The sequence below is a fragment of the Homarus americanus genome, unplaced genomic scaffold (genome assembly GCF_018991925.1).
Source record: "Homarus americanus isolate GMGI-L3 unplaced genomic scaffold, GMGI_Hamer_2.0 scaffold20465, whole genome shotgun sequence".
Lineage (NCBI taxonomy): Eukaryota > Metazoa > Arthropoda > Malacostraca > Decapoda > Nephropidae > Homarus > Homarus americanus.
The window spans coordinates 1,431,287-1,449,240 of record NW_024756914.1 but is presented as its reverse complement, the minus strand read 5'-3'; the positions used below and the strand labels follow the sequence as shown (position 1 = coordinate 1,449,240).

The 17,954-nt window shown below is 36.9% G+C and overlaps 1 long non-coding RNA gene across 2 annotated transcripts; it reads left to right on the top strand.

Moving 5' to 3' along the window:
* The first annotated feature begins 3,021 nt into the window (after positions 1–3,021).
* Positions 3,022–6,669, top strand: LOC121857259. Of its 2 annotated transcripts, none has more exons than XR_006087148.1 (6): positions 3,022–3,360; positions 4,289–5,265; positions 5,484–5,586; positions 5,778–5,928; positions 6,098–6,187; positions 6,451–6,669. It is a non-coding gene; the product is annotated as an uncharacterized LOC121857259 (long non-coding RNA). The 2 variants fall into 2 exon arrangements; XR_006087147.1 differs by having other exon boundaries at positions 6,098–6,204.
* The last annotated feature ends 11,285 nt before the right edge of the window (positions 6,670–17,954 follow it).

Here is a 17,954-nt window from a genome sequence, read left to right as displayed (position 1 = left end):
CCTGCAGGCTGAGTCATCCACCTCACTCCTGTTGTCTGAGTCATCACTTCACTCCTGCAGGCTGAGTCATCCACTTCACTCCTGCAGGCTGAGTCATCCACCTCACTCTTGTTGTCTGAGTCATCACTTCACTCCTGCAGGCTGAGTCATCCACTTCACTCCTGCAGGCTGAGTCATCCACCTCACTCCTGTTGTCTGAGTCATCACTTCACTCCTGCAGGCTGAGTCATCCACTTCACTCCTGCAGGCTGAGTCATCCACCTCACTCTTGTTGTCTGAGTCATCACTTCACTCCTGCAGGCTGCGTCATCCACTTCACTCCTGCAGGCTGAGTCATCCACCTCACTCCTGTTGTCTGAGTCATCCATGGTTGACAGTCAGCCAGCTGTTGATGGAGGGTGTAATTATACTGTACAAAGAACAAAATATAATAAATAATAATAATGATTTATGTTTACTTCACACATCCTGAAGTGTTATGTGGGTATTATACACAAGAGAGGCGTCAAGTAGCATAATTGATGAAGATTTGGTTCATAAACATATCCAATAATAACAAAACAATAAACCACATATAATGAAGGTGGTGAGTGAACACAACGTCTACTGTTTTATTACCACGATGATGATAATAACGAGACAACGTTCATATATGGAGCTTGAGTTACGCCAGACTATTAATTATATGAAGCAATACAGCGCTTTTGTGATGAAGGTCCGTCCGTCTTTATAAGGACAAGAACAAGAGAGGGAGAGGGAAAGAGAACACGAGAGAGCGAGTAAAATGGAGAATGAGAGCAAAAGAGAGAGAGACTGCCACAAGTTCAGAGTTCACTATATGCGTTGTAATTGTTAATTAACGTAAGATATTCCATTAAAATCCTTGAAAAATCAAAATCGCTAATAAAAAAAATTCGTGTTTCGAAGCTTCAAATGCTTCAATGAAGCATTAAAATGATTCAATGAAGCTTCAGTGACGTCACTCTGAACCCTGGTATAAAAGGCCGCGACTAACTCCTTTTTGCTCATTCCTCACTCACCGGCTGGAGCTGCAAACACAGGAAGGTAAGACCCACAACCTCTCTTCTCGTCTCCATTGTTTCCACTTAAAAATTTTCCCCGGGCGTGTATATGTATAGTAACCAAGAAAAGCAGTTATTCTTTGGATATAATTCAATAATTGTGCCTTAATATACTTAATTACGGCGTAATAAGTGCTGATTTACGTAAATAGTTGCCGGCCGGTTGTTTGAGCAATTTTCTTCCCAACAACGCACCCCATGTTTCACTGGGCTGTCAGGCCTATGGTACTCATTTTACAGTTTAAACAAATAAGATGGTTTAGTTTTATATTCAGTGTTACTCTTGCTACGTAATTTCTTAATGTTTTTGACCAATATTCCGCCTAAACGAGCCATGACGGTAAACGAGCCTAAACTATAAGCCGGTGGTGGGTAAACGAGCCTACGCCGTATGTCAGTATTTACGTAATAATTAATATTGAGTACAATGACCAGATTAGGTATTTAGTTTTTTTAGTCCTCTATTTTTAATTTAACATTTTACCACGGCTTCGAAGACCAGTCCATTTTTGGCAAAGCCGGGTGGTCATAACTCGATAATTACGCATTTCCCCAAACTTTAACCACCACCAATGTATTCAGCATTGAAAACTGAACTAGCGTAAGTATAATTTAATAAAAATATAACGTTTTTTGAGGCAATAATTAGATACTTCTGGACTGAATCTTCACGGATATTTTTGTTAATACTGTAGTTCGTTGTGGCTCGCTATCCGCCTGGGAGGTCGGTTAAGTCTCTGTTACACACTTCCGAGCATGAACTGGCTCCTGAATGTATGTTTTGGTAAATTCGGGTCCGACTAATTACCCTAATGTAGCCTACACTCGGTGCCGTCACACCGGCAGATTGCTCGGTAATCCTAGAGCAGTGGCTAGCACCAGAACGCGTTGTTAGAATTCGTTAATTTTTTTACGGATATTCTTAGGATGATAGCAAGTAATAAAAACGATACAATGCATAGAACCTAATAGAACAGGGGTGGGCAAAGTGCGGCCCGCGGGCCACATTTGGCCCGCCAAATTATTTCTGTGGCCCGCCACTGCATTTGGCAATCAGAAAAAAAAAATTCTTAATTAATTACAGAAAGGACAATTTTGGAAGTTGGGTGGACATCGCAGCAATACTGGCTCGTTGCTGTTAACCTGTGGCCCGCGAAGTGTGCCACCATTCATGAAGTGGCCCTCCATCAAAAATAATTGCCCACCCCTGTAATAGAACCTGACCAAAGAAACCTATCTCACCTTACCGCACGGACCCCTTGCCATATTAAACCGAGAGTACTTACTTTAATACCTGGTACCAATTAAAGCAACTTTCTTGAAGCGGCATGGAGAATTTCACGTTTTTTGTGGCCATGAGACTCCCCACGGACAGACTGCGCAGCCAGCACGCGCGTGATGCGCCTCGCAGATATGTCAGATTATTGGGCTGCATATTTATGGTGAATAGTTAATTTCTTGGTATACAAATCACGTAGAGGCATCATATTAATGCCATATGATATGGTGCTCGCAGTGTTTTGTCCCGTAATTTACTTCATCCTTCAGGGGGAGGGGCTGTGGAAGGAGGGGTAGGTGCTGTAGAAGGTGGGGTGGGGAGGTATCCCCAAATAGTTGAGTGACTACATGCGCAATTATTCCATTAAAACTCACCCCTAATCATGCATAATTATTGCAATAAAGCTAAAATGACAACGTGCAACATGTGTACAGTATAGTCAAAATTTCACATAGTTGGTGAATAACAATGGTGAAGTGTATTTACCTCAGCCTGGTGACGTGTGTTTGCTTGGACGTGTTATAAACTTTTACCTAATGGCTACTGTGGAAAATGTTTGAACCTGACGATTCATCCCCCAGCTTATTTCACCTGAAGATCAATCTAACCTAAGCCGATCTAATATTACCAAGTGCTTATGAATCTATCTTTTTCAGAACAAGGAAGGACTCGCTAGATTCACGTAGAGTACAAAGCCTTCTCACCGGTGTGGTCCAGGATGTGGTCGTCACCGGTGTGGTCCAGGATGTGGTCGTCACTGATGTGGTGCAGGATGTGGTCGTCACCGGTGTGGTCCAGGATGTGGTCGTGACCAGTGTGGTGCAGGATGTGGTCGTCACTGATGTGGTGCAGGATGTGGCCGTGACCAGTGTGGTCCAGGATGTGGTCGTCACCGGTGTGGTCCAGGATGTGGTCGTCACTGGTGTGGTGCAGGATGTGGGAACAACGGACCATAAATGTGAAGCTTCTTGGACTCCCTACACAACAGTATTCCTTAAGGTTAGTTTTAAGCTGGTCAAGATGATGACTTAAGCTGATAGATTGGCAAGTCGTCACTTGTCCAGCTTCAACAAAATGTAATGGAGTCAAAGTTAGAGGACTACAGCAGAAGCACTCTACCCTGCACTCTACTTTACTGTACGTGTTGAAAACTGTAGCCAGAGTGACCCGAGATTAACAAACACTGAAGAGTAAAATATGGATTTGTTGTAGTGACCTACAGTAGACGTAAAATGGTCTAAATATACAGGACTACATGCCAATTAGTTAAATCAGTGTAGTAATTGATTTAGCAAGTATACAGAAATTTGTTTTGGGGCCAAATTCACTATTAACCAAGATTCATTTAACCTAGATAGACACAACCTAACCCAATAAAAATTAATCCACTCAAAGATGCCATAAAACTTAAAGAAAACAAGTACGTATAATAAAATGATACTGTATTACCCAAATTTGATTGATTTTGAATCAAGAAAGTAAATTTTGAAGTTTTTAGTTTGCTATTCAAAGTATAATGCAGTACTGACTTTCCCACAGATTAAGTTGGCCAAAAGTGACATCGTACTGAGCCTAACGAGTTGAACTTTTAAAACGCCATAACAGGTATAGGTGTTAAGTAACTGTAACTGAAGTTCTGTTAAGAGATGGGAAGTTTTGTTAGAGGTATCACAAAGAGTACTGGATAAAGGTTTTTTGTATGTTTTGTGTAGGTGTGTCTTGTTGGGGTCCAGTAAGTGAACTGTGGTAGACCTTTAGACCTTGTGTACAGTATAGTGCATGAAGCAGTGTTGGTGTTAAGTGATTAAAGTTGTGGATTAGCTGGTATAAGTAAGCTTTGTTGGGAACAGTTTAAATACATGTGGTGGAGGAAAATTGTAAATTTAATCTTCATTGTACAAGAATTACAACTCTAAATGTGTTGCAGATGACAGCTAATGTACGTGAAGGCCAGTATAGAGGAAGTGACAGAATCTTCAGCAAGATGTAACCAACAGCAAGTTACTTCAGCTTCCTCAGATAAGTTACTTATTTATCATAGTATGGCCATCCCCAGAAGCCACTGGATGTAAGACTCGAGAGGAGAGACTTGCTTTTCGTGAAGGGTTGGGAAGAAGCATAGGGCAGTGGGAGGAGGGGCGCTCGTACAGTGGGAGGAGGGGCGCTCGTACAGTGGGAGGAGGGGCGCTCGTACAGTGGAGGAGGGGTGCTCGTACAGTGGAAGGGCACATCTGCATGGCTGGTGGTGAGCTCATACAAAGGACAATAGTGAAAGTTAGATTTCTATGTGATACAAAAAAATGGCATCTACTGTGAAGGCGTGTGGGGGATGATGCTTATGAGAAGACGGCTGCAGCCACAAGTGAGGGAGGGTGGTCGAGTGTACAGTATGGGTTTATGTAAGGATGTAAGTTTAGAATGTAAGAAATTTTGGAGTAAATGATGAGTTGGTAGTGACACATTGTTAATTATGATTGATCTGAATTCAAAATCTTGTTGCAGATGGTTGGTGTACAGGAGGTGGACACAAGGCAGCAAGATGATTGTAATGGATTCTCACTACTGTCCCACACCTCGAGGACTACCACGTTACTAAGTATACAGAATTGGTATACTGTACCGTAAGAATAATGTAATATAAAAGTTAAAGTAAGTATTACTGAAACCTTATTTTATATACTGAAATTTGGTAAAACGTGAGAAATTAAGGTTATGCATTCAAGAACGTAAAAGTAAATCTCCATATTGGTATTGATATATAATGGGCTGGTTAATCCAGACGTATCTAAAATGAAATTCATGTTGCAGATGGTTGGTGTACAAGAGGTGGACAAAACAGGAAGACGACTGTTCTCACTACTGTCCCACAGCCCACACCTTGAGGACTACCACATTACTAAGGAAGTATGCAGAATTGGTATACTGTACCGTAAGAATAACGTAATCTAAAAGTTTAAGTATTACCGAAACCTTTTTTTATGTACTGAAATTTAGTAAAACTTGATAAACTAATTAAAGTAATTCATTCAAGAACGTTTAAGTAAACCTCAATGTTATGTGTATTGGTAGTGACCTGGAACGGGTTAAGTGGGATGTACTGTATATCTAAATTCATGTTGCAGATGGTTGGTGTACAAGAGGTGGACAAGACAGGAAGATGACTGTCCAGCATCCCACACCTTGTGACTACCACCTTACTAAGTACAGAACTGGTAGAGTATACAGGTACGGTTTTGTAAGAATAATGTTATGTAAAAGTTTAAAGTATTACTGAAACCTTATTTTATATACTGTAATTTAGGAAACTTGAGATTTAAAATAATGCATTAAAGAATGAATAACCTCGATATTGTGTATTGGTAGTGATATATAACGGGTTAAGCGAGTTGTACTGTATATCTAAATTCATGTTGCAGATGGTTGGTGTACAAGATAGATGGACAAGACAGGAAGACGACTGTTCTCACTACTGTCCAGCATCCCACACCTTGATGACTACCACCTTACTAAGAAAGTATATAGAATTGGTATACTGTACCGTAAGAATAATGTAATCTAAAAGTTTAAGTAAGTATTACCGAAACCTTATTTTATGTACTGAAATTTAGTAAAACTTGATAAACTATTTAAAGTAATTCATTCAAGAACGTTTAAGTAAACCTCAATGTTATGTGTATTGGTAGTGACCTATAACGGGTTAAGTGGGATGTACTGTATATTCAAATTCATGTTGTAGATGGTTGGTGTACAAGAGGTGGACAAGACAGGAAGATGACTGTCCAGCATCCCACACCTTGTGACTACCACCTTACTAAGTACAGAACTGGTACAGTCTACTGTCTTGTAAGAATAATGTAATACTGTATACTAAAGTAAAATTTTAAGTATTTACTAAAATCTTTTGTATCATTTAGCAAAACTTGAGATGTTTTAAAAGCAATGCATTTAAGAATGTAAAAATAAACGTCAATTAAGCCAGACAGGATTAAAATGGCTAGATACATTATGTATAGTATTATTAAATATGGTAGCCACAGTATTGTTGTGGTTACAAAAATGTCCATTCTATAATAATTTTTTTTTCCACAGGTGAAGTATCAACGAGGTGTAGAACAAGAGATACTCGGACATCAATCAAATTTATCATTTTCTTTTAGTGGTTTGTAAAATTAAGTGTACAGTAATATGTAAGTGTTGTTCAATATGGAGAGGCCTCTAGTGGCTTGTGCTGGAGGGGGTGGCGTTTGTACTGTGGGGTGGCGTTTGTACTGTGGGGTGGCGTTTGTACTGTGGGGTGGCGTTTGTACTAGGGGGAGGCGTTTGTACTAGGGGGAGGCGTTTGTACTAGGGGGAGGCGTTTGTACTAGGGGAGGCGTTTGTACTAGGGGGGTACTAGGGGTGGCGTTTGTACTAGGGGAGGCGTTTGTACTAGGGGAGGCGTTTGTACTAGGGGGGCGTTTGTACTAGGGGGAGGCGTTTGTACTAGGGGGAGGCGTTTGTACTAGGGGGAGGCGTTTGTACTAGGGGGAGGCGTTTGTACTGGTTGACACTTGTAGTAATTACGAGATTATTATGGTTGGCACTCCTTTACAATAACTGTATATAATCAAATAAACTCTGAATAAACTTGACATGTTTTATACTCCAAAGTTGAATGATAATGATCTTGTAAACCATAAGAAGCGTACAACCATAAACTGAACTTGAAACAAGTGTACTGTATGAACCTCTTGAGATGAACATGACGGCTTCTACTGTATATCACAAATACAGTAAATGCCCGCATGATGGCATCTGTTTCATAGATGCCCACAAGATAGCCTATGTATAATAACTACTGTACTGTAATTGGTGCCTATATGATGGTGTATGTATACTGATCACTGACATCCAAGTAGCAGCCTATGTATGACTGTTACAAACTAATTCCCATGTGATAACTTGAATATGTATAATCAAAACTAAAGAATACCCACATGACTGTACCTACAGATGGCATTGCATGTATCTCAATTTGTAGTTTGTACAAGGTGTACAGTACAGACAATCAAAATATCTAAGATTGTGTTAGACATTCAACCTCGGACGAAGGATTTTGACAGCCTTCCTGAAACGGGAGTCGGTGTTCATTTTGAGATCATTGGCCATGTCCCTAAAGATAAGATTTTGATTGTGTGAAAAAATGCCCACCCGAGTCCAATGTGTTTATAAAAGTACACATTGTACATCAGTTTAGGTTCAGTTGGTGTTTGTATTGCACCTGATAACTGAATCACAACTGCTCTATTTGTACATTATCAGACCCAGGTGGGCAGATCTGTACTAGTATTTGAAAGTGAAGTATATAGTACAATACTGCACATGTAAAGTACAGTTGGGATTGTACTTACTGCATGTTGTGACAATCTGGACACTGCACACTTACTGTTGAATGTCAGTCAGTTTTACCCTAAAAAATAGAAAAGAAATCCTTGCTTTCTAATTTCCCTTGCAACTGTCTATATTTCATTTTAAACGTTGAATGTATTTTAAATAGCTGTAATAACTAGGAGGAGGATGGGGCTTCAAAGCTTACTTATAACACCCCCTGAGCAGCCGTAACTGTGCGGACTGTCCATACGTCATCAAACATGGGACAAATTTATTTTGAGCATTCAATTGAGTCTGCTGCTGTATGCCATTCTAAGTACAGTACAGTATATTATGTTGTCTAATTTATGAAAAATATGCATCACACAGGAACATGGAAAATATTAAAAGTAATAATATAAATTATTTGATGTTTAATATAGATCTGAAGTACCATTACAAAATTTAATTGGAATATGTGAATAACATTTATCTGAATTAGCTATGTAATAGTGTAATTGGCACACATGCATCAATAGTCACTGGTGTAAGAAATATAAATATTACCTTATAATATCATACAGTACTACAAATATAATTTACTATGCACTTACATAAGTTTGAAGAAATACAAGTTGACACTACACAAGAGTAAAGGAGCACTCGCCCTAAAATTGCTACAATATTTGTTAAAAAAATTCTCCAAAACTTGACATTAACATCTGTACAAAAATGACACTTTTACATGAGATATTTACTTAAAAGTTGTAACATTTTAAGGCATCACAGTACAGTAGGTCATGACATTGCCTGTTCATCAATTCTTTACTAAAACATAGTTTAGTATTCACCTAAAGAAAAAACTGGTATCTTCAATGCAAATATCAAGATCATTATGATTAAAACACAGTTATCCAAATTATACTAATCTCATGTCATCAGTAATGTGTTTGACATGAGAACATTTATAAAATTCATAGCTACAGTATGTCTTAGTCCATAAAATGGAGAAAAATAAGTTAGAATATCAGCAGCAGATCCTGTGGGATTACAGTTCACTTGTAAGAATCTGCATCGAGTAGCAAGTCCTAAGAATAGTTTTTGCAGTTGCTGGTCAAATGGACTCCAGTCTTACTGGGCTCCAACCTTACAACTGGGAAGGAAGTCTAATCTTATGGTTAGGTTGGCACCCTCCTTCACCATCTCCTTTTCTATATGAAAGTTCTTGGGTAACAGAAGTACCAATAAAACTGAGGAATAAAATTGCAATTGTGCTCCAAGTTTAAACTAATAAAGGTGAAAAAGCAGTAAAGAAAGTTTGTCAGTGCCTTTTTTTTTTTTGCAATAACTAAAAACTGCTTTTATTCTCAAGCAAACAGGTACTAACCAAGTACAGGAGTGCTCCGATTTAAGAAATGGATATGTATTCCTGAAAAACCTTTCGTAAATTGAAGCTATTTTCCAACTGACTTCCATTATACAGTATAAAGGGAGAAACGTTCCTACAAATAATATGTCCCCCAAATGTAAAAATACACAATTTTAAGCCGTTTTTTTATGGGAACAATACTTTCTAAGTATTTATCTTAATGATAATAACATTAATAAAGCAGTACAATACAATATCAAGTTTATAAGTTTATTTAATCCATATTAAAATACATTCTACTTCCGGAAAACTGTAGATGGTCAGTGCTTAGGGTGATCAGTTCTAAATTTTTGCTTCTTATTTGGTGGTTGGTTAACCATAGTTTTATATCACACCGCCTAGTAAGGAGAGGGCTAGGGAGATGTGGCTACAGTGATGAGTCTAACTTGGTAACATGCCATCAACAATGTAAACATATGTGATTAAAACAGTTTGATATTTCCATTAATTTATAAGCAAAGAAACGTTGCCAAACACTGGCCTGCACTACAGTACACTGCTTACTGTACGTGTTCAGCAAGGAATGCTCTCAGATGTCTTGTAAAAGTGGGGTTTCTTCCGTACAATGATGCTCTGGAATTTTTTTTTTTTTTTTTGTATAAGCAAATTTTCATAAATCGATGTTACATAAATCGAAGCACTCCTGTAGTTTGCAGAAATTCAGCAGCAAAAGATATTTCTTCCGCATTTAATAACTTTGCATTTTTATAACCCGTTATACAACACTCTTTAAGTTAATGCACATAAAGTATATCTGTTCAAGTTAAATAGACTGTCATTACAGGAGTAAAATAGTGTACAGTAATGTACAGTATACAATAAACCCTAATCATTTACAGACATTTTTAACGATCTTTCAATAGGAGGGAGCATGACACATGACTGAGATATATTGGTAGACATTGTAAGGTGGTTATCTCACTAGGTATTCAGATGTTCTACTCATTTTCTTATATGAAAATGAAGTAACTACCTACCCTAACCACTGACAGGTATCCCCCACGTATAAAGTTGTACACATTTGTATGCACAGGTGTATCTCAATATTTAAAGACTTGATATCTGTGATTTGACTATTCATGGTGGCCTAAGATGATCACCATTTAAACATCTGTGGTGGGGGTTTTGATGATCGTAGACTAGAGCAGGGGTCATCAAACTTTTTTCACAGTGGGCCGGATAACTGAAGGAATGACGCGCGCGGGCCACATAATCATTCTGTTCAATACTTGCAAGCCAGAACGAAAGCTCTGGTAACGTCAGAGCGTAGGCAGAGCTACCACGAGCCGGGGAAGGACTTGGGATCAGGCCCGCGGGCCGTAGTTTGGTGACCCCTGCTCTAGAGCATAGCAAGGCGACTCCAAGGCAGACCTATTATAAACTGCAGTATATAAAGAAAAACCATAAATACTCTTATTATATGATACATATAACATAAGAAACAAAACAACAGATAAAGTTTTCAAAACCTACTTACAGAAAATGGAGCATCTATGTTTCCTGCCTTAACTGTGGTGGCTTCTATGGGTGATGTTTTGTCTCTCACACTTCACATTAACCTAAACACGTTCTCCATCCTGTGCTACTACTGTGGGGTCCCTCTCATCCCAAGATGAAGATGGGGGAGAATCCTGCATCCATATAACCCACACGCAAGCACATAAGCCAACTTCTTCACTACAATCACCATCATACTCATAACATCTGCTTAAGTTATTTTAAAGATTGTTCGGTACTGTATACATCTTTTTATTATTATTTACATACAATAAACAATATGTATTTCTTTGCTTTCCTCTATTCTAGTTTAATTTTTTTTCTTGCCCTACCATTTTCTCTAAAAGGTTTAAGTATTAATATCTATGGCTTTGATGGTCACAGCCCCTTCCATAAACTTAACCCCTACTAATGTTGAGATCACCTGTACACACACCTGGTCATATAAGCACATACACAAAATACTGAGCTGTACAATATTATGAGACTGTCTTTATTATCTACCAGGCTAGACATCTCAATAAAAGAATACAGGGTATATCACTTGGTGCAGTTACAGTTAACATTTTTAGTTATCATTAACACCATGTAGGAAATTTAATACCCTGTATGTAATATGTAGATACCTATACTGTATTACAATTTTATATACTCTATCACCAGTGAATCAGTTTCATAATTTAAAGGTGTCACTCTAGATGGCCTGTCTTGCCTAACTCTCAATGTTCCCTACAGGATGTCCCCAGATCTGCTAATATACTGTATCACTGGCCTTTCAATCTTTTTATTTTTCTCAAAGGTACGGTAACGTCAACTCCTCCAGAATATTGTACAATATTTACATTTACTCTGAACTATTGGGCTTATGTTGCCTGGTATAGATATATATATATTTAATATTTTATATATAAAATATAGCAATTTAAACATTAAAATGCATAACTACTATTCAATCTCAGCAACAACTTAAAAACTTACAGTATATCATCAAAACAATCGAAAATAAAAAAAATTAGTAACACACCCTGTACCGTCATAATGGATAGACACAGGCAATGATGAAAGTTAATCCCCTATGAAGTGCACATTGTATTTCTGCAAAGCTGTTAATATAATTTACTACAGTCTAACTAGAGTTAAAAATAATACTGTATATATGGCCTAAACTGGTCAAGGCTTAACCCACTAATAAACTACACTTCTTTTACCTAATATAATTATGTAATTAAAGGGTTCCATGACTCAGTAACTTAATGGAGTCCGTACCCACAAGACAAAAGTTCAATCTTATGGCTAGGCAGGGTTGGTAGTGGCACATTTTTATGGTGGTGTGCAATAATCTTGACACCAGCTGCATCAGTAACCTTCTCAACCTGGAGATGGTGTTAAGACTGTTAGCTTTATTCTATGATTAATCAGGTGTTATGAAATACCCTGAATATGACCAGCCACACTGACCCTTCATAGTTAAGAGGAAGACTAAACAAATTAAGGCAAATCTGTCCAAAAACTATAATACCTGTACCATAGATAGATTTTTCTCACCTTCTCATTATTCACACATCAAAATATTTTAATACCAGTACAGTACATTATAAATTCATAAAAGTATCTTGCCTGAGATTTATTAAAATACAAGACTAACAAGATGTAGGTTATATCATTCAGCAAGACAGCAACTTGTACAGTGCAAAGTCCTGAATCTGGAAGCTTTGTTTACAAGTCACGCTGATACTATGCTGTCAGTTATTGAGAAGACTCGTTCGTGGTTAGTGTAACTGCCAAAAAGGCCACTTTCTGCATGTGATTGAGGTTAAAAAAAATAAATCATCAGAATATAATGAAGTGGTAGGAATCTAAGTAAGAGATTTGACAAAATTAAGGTGACTTGCAGGTACTGTCCAGTTGAGATGGAATGTTTCAAGATATATTTCAATCACTCTGCTACTGAGCCAAAACTGCCACAAACCTAATGTTCTTATTTGGGGTTATGTTCCTAGTGGTTAATTTCTTTGAAAAATTTCTATTATAAATGATACAGTACTTCATTTAAACACATAAATGGCAAAGAATGAGATTTACTTTGCAAGAACCTTTTTGATTTTTTTTCAATAATAATAATAATAGAGGTAGTCCTCTCTTAACATTGTGGTTACATTCTTGGAAACCACGACATAAATGGAAAAGTTATTAACAGAATAACTTTTTCCCATAAGAAATAGATTAAATGGCTAGTTACGTTTATCGGCCTCCCTTCACCCCATTAAATACGTTGCATGTCTGTAAATTCAAATTTTTAATGAATCTTACAGTAGTAAACATATTTGGTTCTTCTCTAAGAAATTAAAAATTTAAGACAAATTTAATGTTCTTACACTGAAGGCAATGAGGATGTGATGTTAATTTTTGTGCTTCGGGCTCTACCTCATTCCCATTTCTCAAAAGGTCTTAACACATCCATTTTCACATCAGGACTATTTATGGACTGTCTAGAAACTGGCAACCACAAATTCCCAAGGTAACCAGTTTTGGGACTTTGTACTGTATTTTCAAACGTCTTGCAATGTGAGAAAAAAGTTATTAAATATATTAAATTACTTTGGTACTCCAACTTCCACTACAACAATGACACTGAACATTACCCTAGCTCTAATCAACAATTTTGAGATTTTCATATTTCAAAATGAAAAGTCCACATGAAATGGCATTAGTAATCACATTCATTTTAAAAACTTTTAAGTGAATGATTATGAACTACCATACAATACAGTAGATCAGTTTCCCATAACCATTTGTTATGTACAGTGTAACTCATTACAACCTCAACATAAAACAATATACACAACAATGATGTAGGTGAAATACACAAACTGCCTCTACAGGATTCTAACTCCACACCACTCATACAGCAAGTGAAGGCGCTACCAACTGAAGCACAAATGGTTGGTGTAATTTCAATTTAGTCTGCCACTGCTGGTCAGGTTTATATCACAGTTTTCATTTATGTGAAAGTGGGTCCCATAGGTCTGAAAATCCAATAGTGGCAATGTGGATACAACACACTGTATACTAAGCCTTTGTAGTCAACTACTTTCACATCCACAATTATAACATATTGTAGGTACCCATTCATAGCTGGATGAACTGGGGGTGCCCTGTGAATCAGTGACCCTTAGGGCATGAGATTAGCACTACACTCTGTTACTATATCCCTATCTGTAAGTGTGATTAAAAGTTACTCACAATTTCCCAGGTAATGGCAGGTCAATCGATAAAACTTATATTGTTCACTATAATGGAGTTCAGATTAAATTTCTGGGACATGAGTGGCAGGTCAGGTTCAAAAGACGTATAACCATTTATGGTGTCGGTGGTAGTGCCTTCCCTCGTCTGAGCAGTTCATGTTCAAATTCTGCTAGGGAAGTAGTAATGTTTGTTCATAGATAAGTATATATTGAACTAATTACCATTATAGAATTTTTAATAAACCTAATTACCTTTGGGAGTTGTGACCCTGTCTTGCCAACTAAGAGGACACTTGGACGTTCTACATACTGTGTAATGCCTACTTCCTGCTCTGTAGAAGTAGGTTGATGATAGAGAGGGCATCCAGCCATAAAACTTCCAAGTTATCCAAATGGCAACTTGGACACCATACCGTCAGGTAATCATGGCCGTAAAATGGTGATAATGATGAATAACAATTTACAGAGTTTATAAAATTCAAGCTGATCAATACACTGAATTTCTATGCCAAAATTATTATGTCCAACCTATTCTGAATTTTCTAAATAGTAATTTTCTGTTTGATTCATCATTACCAACATGATTCAAAAGGAAAGCCGGTAGACAGGTACAGCAGAACAAGTTCACGAGACATTATGAATTTGCAACTTTTTCAAAGCATTGAAAAGTCGCTAAAAATAATTGTAGATTTTCCACTTTATAAAAAATGCAGTAAAATTGATGACATTTAAAACAATTGCATATAAACCAAACCTATTTATTTTACATATACAGAGTAAATTGCAGCATAAAACTAATCATCAATATTGTGATTCTTAACTGCAAAATCAATCCATTTTATACATTACGTCTCACATTTAAAGCCAGATACTGCATTCAGAATCTTTTACCAGCATCTACTCGCAGGGTCTTCACTTTATATTTAGGTATGAAAGTGGATTTGAAAAGGTTGGGGGAAGAAGAGGTCTGTGACATGTATAGTGAGTGATCAACTGATGGGACAAACTTTAGCAACTCCTGAATGATATAATGTATTCCAGAGGCTGTATGATTATTGATTAAGTCCGAGTTATTAATCTTTCTGTAATCAATTTAAACTGACTCTTAACATGAGGTCATTTGATGTATTTGACTGTCAGCTGGTTACTTATGAACACCCACCACGAGGGTTATAAAAGATCTTGGTACAAATGACTATTGTAGAAATCAAATTATAAAATTTAAAACTTCTGCAGTGAAGTTTTCCACATTAACTACATGGTCTTCATTGTTGGTAAGTTGCCCTACCTCATGTTTAATTTAAGATCGTATACAGTAGAGAAAAGTTGAAAAGATATGAAAGCTACTCTGGCTATACTGTACTTTCAAAGGAGGACCATGTATAAATTCCTAGCATAATTGTCTTTTTTTCCCCCTTGCAAGCTTTCTCCCACTATGGTGCAGAAGACATAACTAAGAGTAATAATTTCTCCTTCAAATGCCATTAATTAATTTGAAATTGATGCTTTTTAAAAACTGGAAGATCATCATCATCTAGCTGTCTGTACAACTATCATTCTCAAAATAAAACAGATTTCATAGTAATACTGTACAAAGTTTAAAGGTTCTTCTCACATACTATAAATAACAACAATAGTGCAGTGCTGATTTTATGATTACTACTTGTGTTGTTTTACTTTACATACTTCAGCTACCAAGGCTATTAAGCATTACAGTATTTATTTAATATTGGTCTCTGTATTGCAGAACTTACAAAACATACATCAAATTATTTTACATCTAGATAATTGTTTCCTGCATCTTTAGTTGGACTAATTGGGGACATCAAGATTAAAAAAAAAAGAAAAAAACTTTCACATGGAATTTGTTGTTAATACAACACTAACTTTCATTTACATTACTACAAAAGGAGAAAGATAAAACAATCTTTTGTGAGTTGTTTTATATATTTACACTAACGCCTTAATTTCTTGTTCTTTCCTTCACTCTGGGTACTTGATGTCTTAATTAAGATCTAGTCAGACTGATTTCTTGCGAGTATTCTTACCTCTTTCATATTTTTATAATGCCAATTTAGACAGTAAAATAAAACTTTAATTAATGTTATACATATAAAAATATATACCATAAGCTATTTTTGTGGAAGTGGAACATAACACATAAATAACAACAGCTACATTGAACGTACAGCAAATGAGAGTTTTTGTTGTTTTTGATTCTGGTCACTTTATACCATTGTGAGAAATGGCTTGCAAGAGCTCATTCAAGTTGAATTATCTATACTGTTTGAGTATTAAGTGGTACCTCTAGATCCCTGACACAGAACAAGCAAATGTGGGGAAAAAACCTAAGATTCTGTATATCAAATCCAGCTGTAACAGTGAGAAATGGTTGACTGGATATCGACTATTTTTTTTTAACTTATCAATAAGCTCTTGAAAGGCTAAGCTAAGCCATGTAAAAATATAACTCTTTTAAGATTTCTATCTAAATTTTCAGACAAGACATGGCTTCAGCTTTAGTACGGAAAAAGTTCTTCAAAACCGTTGATTAAAGTAGATGTTGAGCAAATGTGACACAAGTGTATCAACAAAATGCCCATGAGATATGCTTTGTACAGAGAGGGCAAGAAGGATGTACAAATTTATGAATTAACAATAAAAATAATTCTATACTTATTGTCAAGTAGATAACCTTAAATTATTATTCTTTTTTATGTTTTTCTTTTCAGAGAGAGGATATCTAAACACCAGTGCAATCACAAACCCCTGAATGGCAACCTGAGACTCTCCCTGCACCTGAGATCTGGCAACGCTGAACCTGTTCCCTATGATACGAGCACCACCTGATGATAAGTGGAAGGCTTCAAGTTACTGTGTGTCTACAATCAGTGCCTCATTAAAGAGTATGTCTGACTTTATTATTTTAATGGACAAACAACTCTGCAAATATTAAAATTCGAAGAATTCTATTGAGAACAAGTGACCCGGAAGATCTAACCAATTACCTGGAATGGCAGACACTGATGCAAACACTTTTTATAGATGTTCATCCAAGGAACATTTCAGAAAAAATTCACCCAAACAAAGGTAAGTTTTAACTAGATTTTAAAAACATGAAAAGTTTACAGACTGATGGCATACCATAATAACAACCCCTCCAGATGAACTCAAAAGGGAAAAGACAGTTCTCAATGTTCTGAATTTAAACCCTCAGAGTCCTTGTACTGACAATTGCTAACTAATTTTAAACATTCTCTCCAGGCAACTACAGCACTGAATTTTTTTTTACTGTTACAGTACATAACTTTGGTAATACGTATTAGAGGAACTCATTATTAAGACCAATGAATAGTGACGCCAAGTCAGTATGTTTGAACACTCTATAAAATGAGAAACCCAAGCTTGGTTTTACCATACCTTTCTCTACAACAAATCAATCTTAACAATGAAATGGCTTGAAATAAAACCAAAACTCTTCTCACATATTGTATATACCCAAAACCCTTTTTTTTCACATTTGATAATACTGTACTAAAAGTAGCCCCTGTACTTAAATGATTATTTCCAAATAATAATCATTGACCAAAACTACAAATTCTCAAAAATCTCTGAAGGCAATTATAAAACACTAAACTCAGAGTGCATTCTAACATAATTCATTGTCACTGTAACTAACTTTAAAACTCATACCGTATATGCTAGGGACTGTCAGTTGATTGAAAATGTCCAAAGGAGGGCCACCAGACTGGTGCCTGCACTACGGCACATCAGCTACCCTGAGAGATTAGAGAGCCTGAAATTGCCTGGCTTACACTACAGACTGGCAAGGGAAGACCTAATTGAGGTGTATGAGCATCTCAAGGGGCACTACTCAGTTGAGTGCCCTTACCTGGAGCTGGCGGACGCTCGCCCCACAAGGGGTCACAGCTCAAGGTTGAAGAAGCCACAAGTCCAGAAAACTGTGAGGGGATACTTTTTCAGAGTGAGAGTTGTGAACTCTTGGAACAATCTACCAGAGTGTTGTGACGGCATTGATTGTGAGCTCTTTCAAGACCAGACTTGACAAGCAC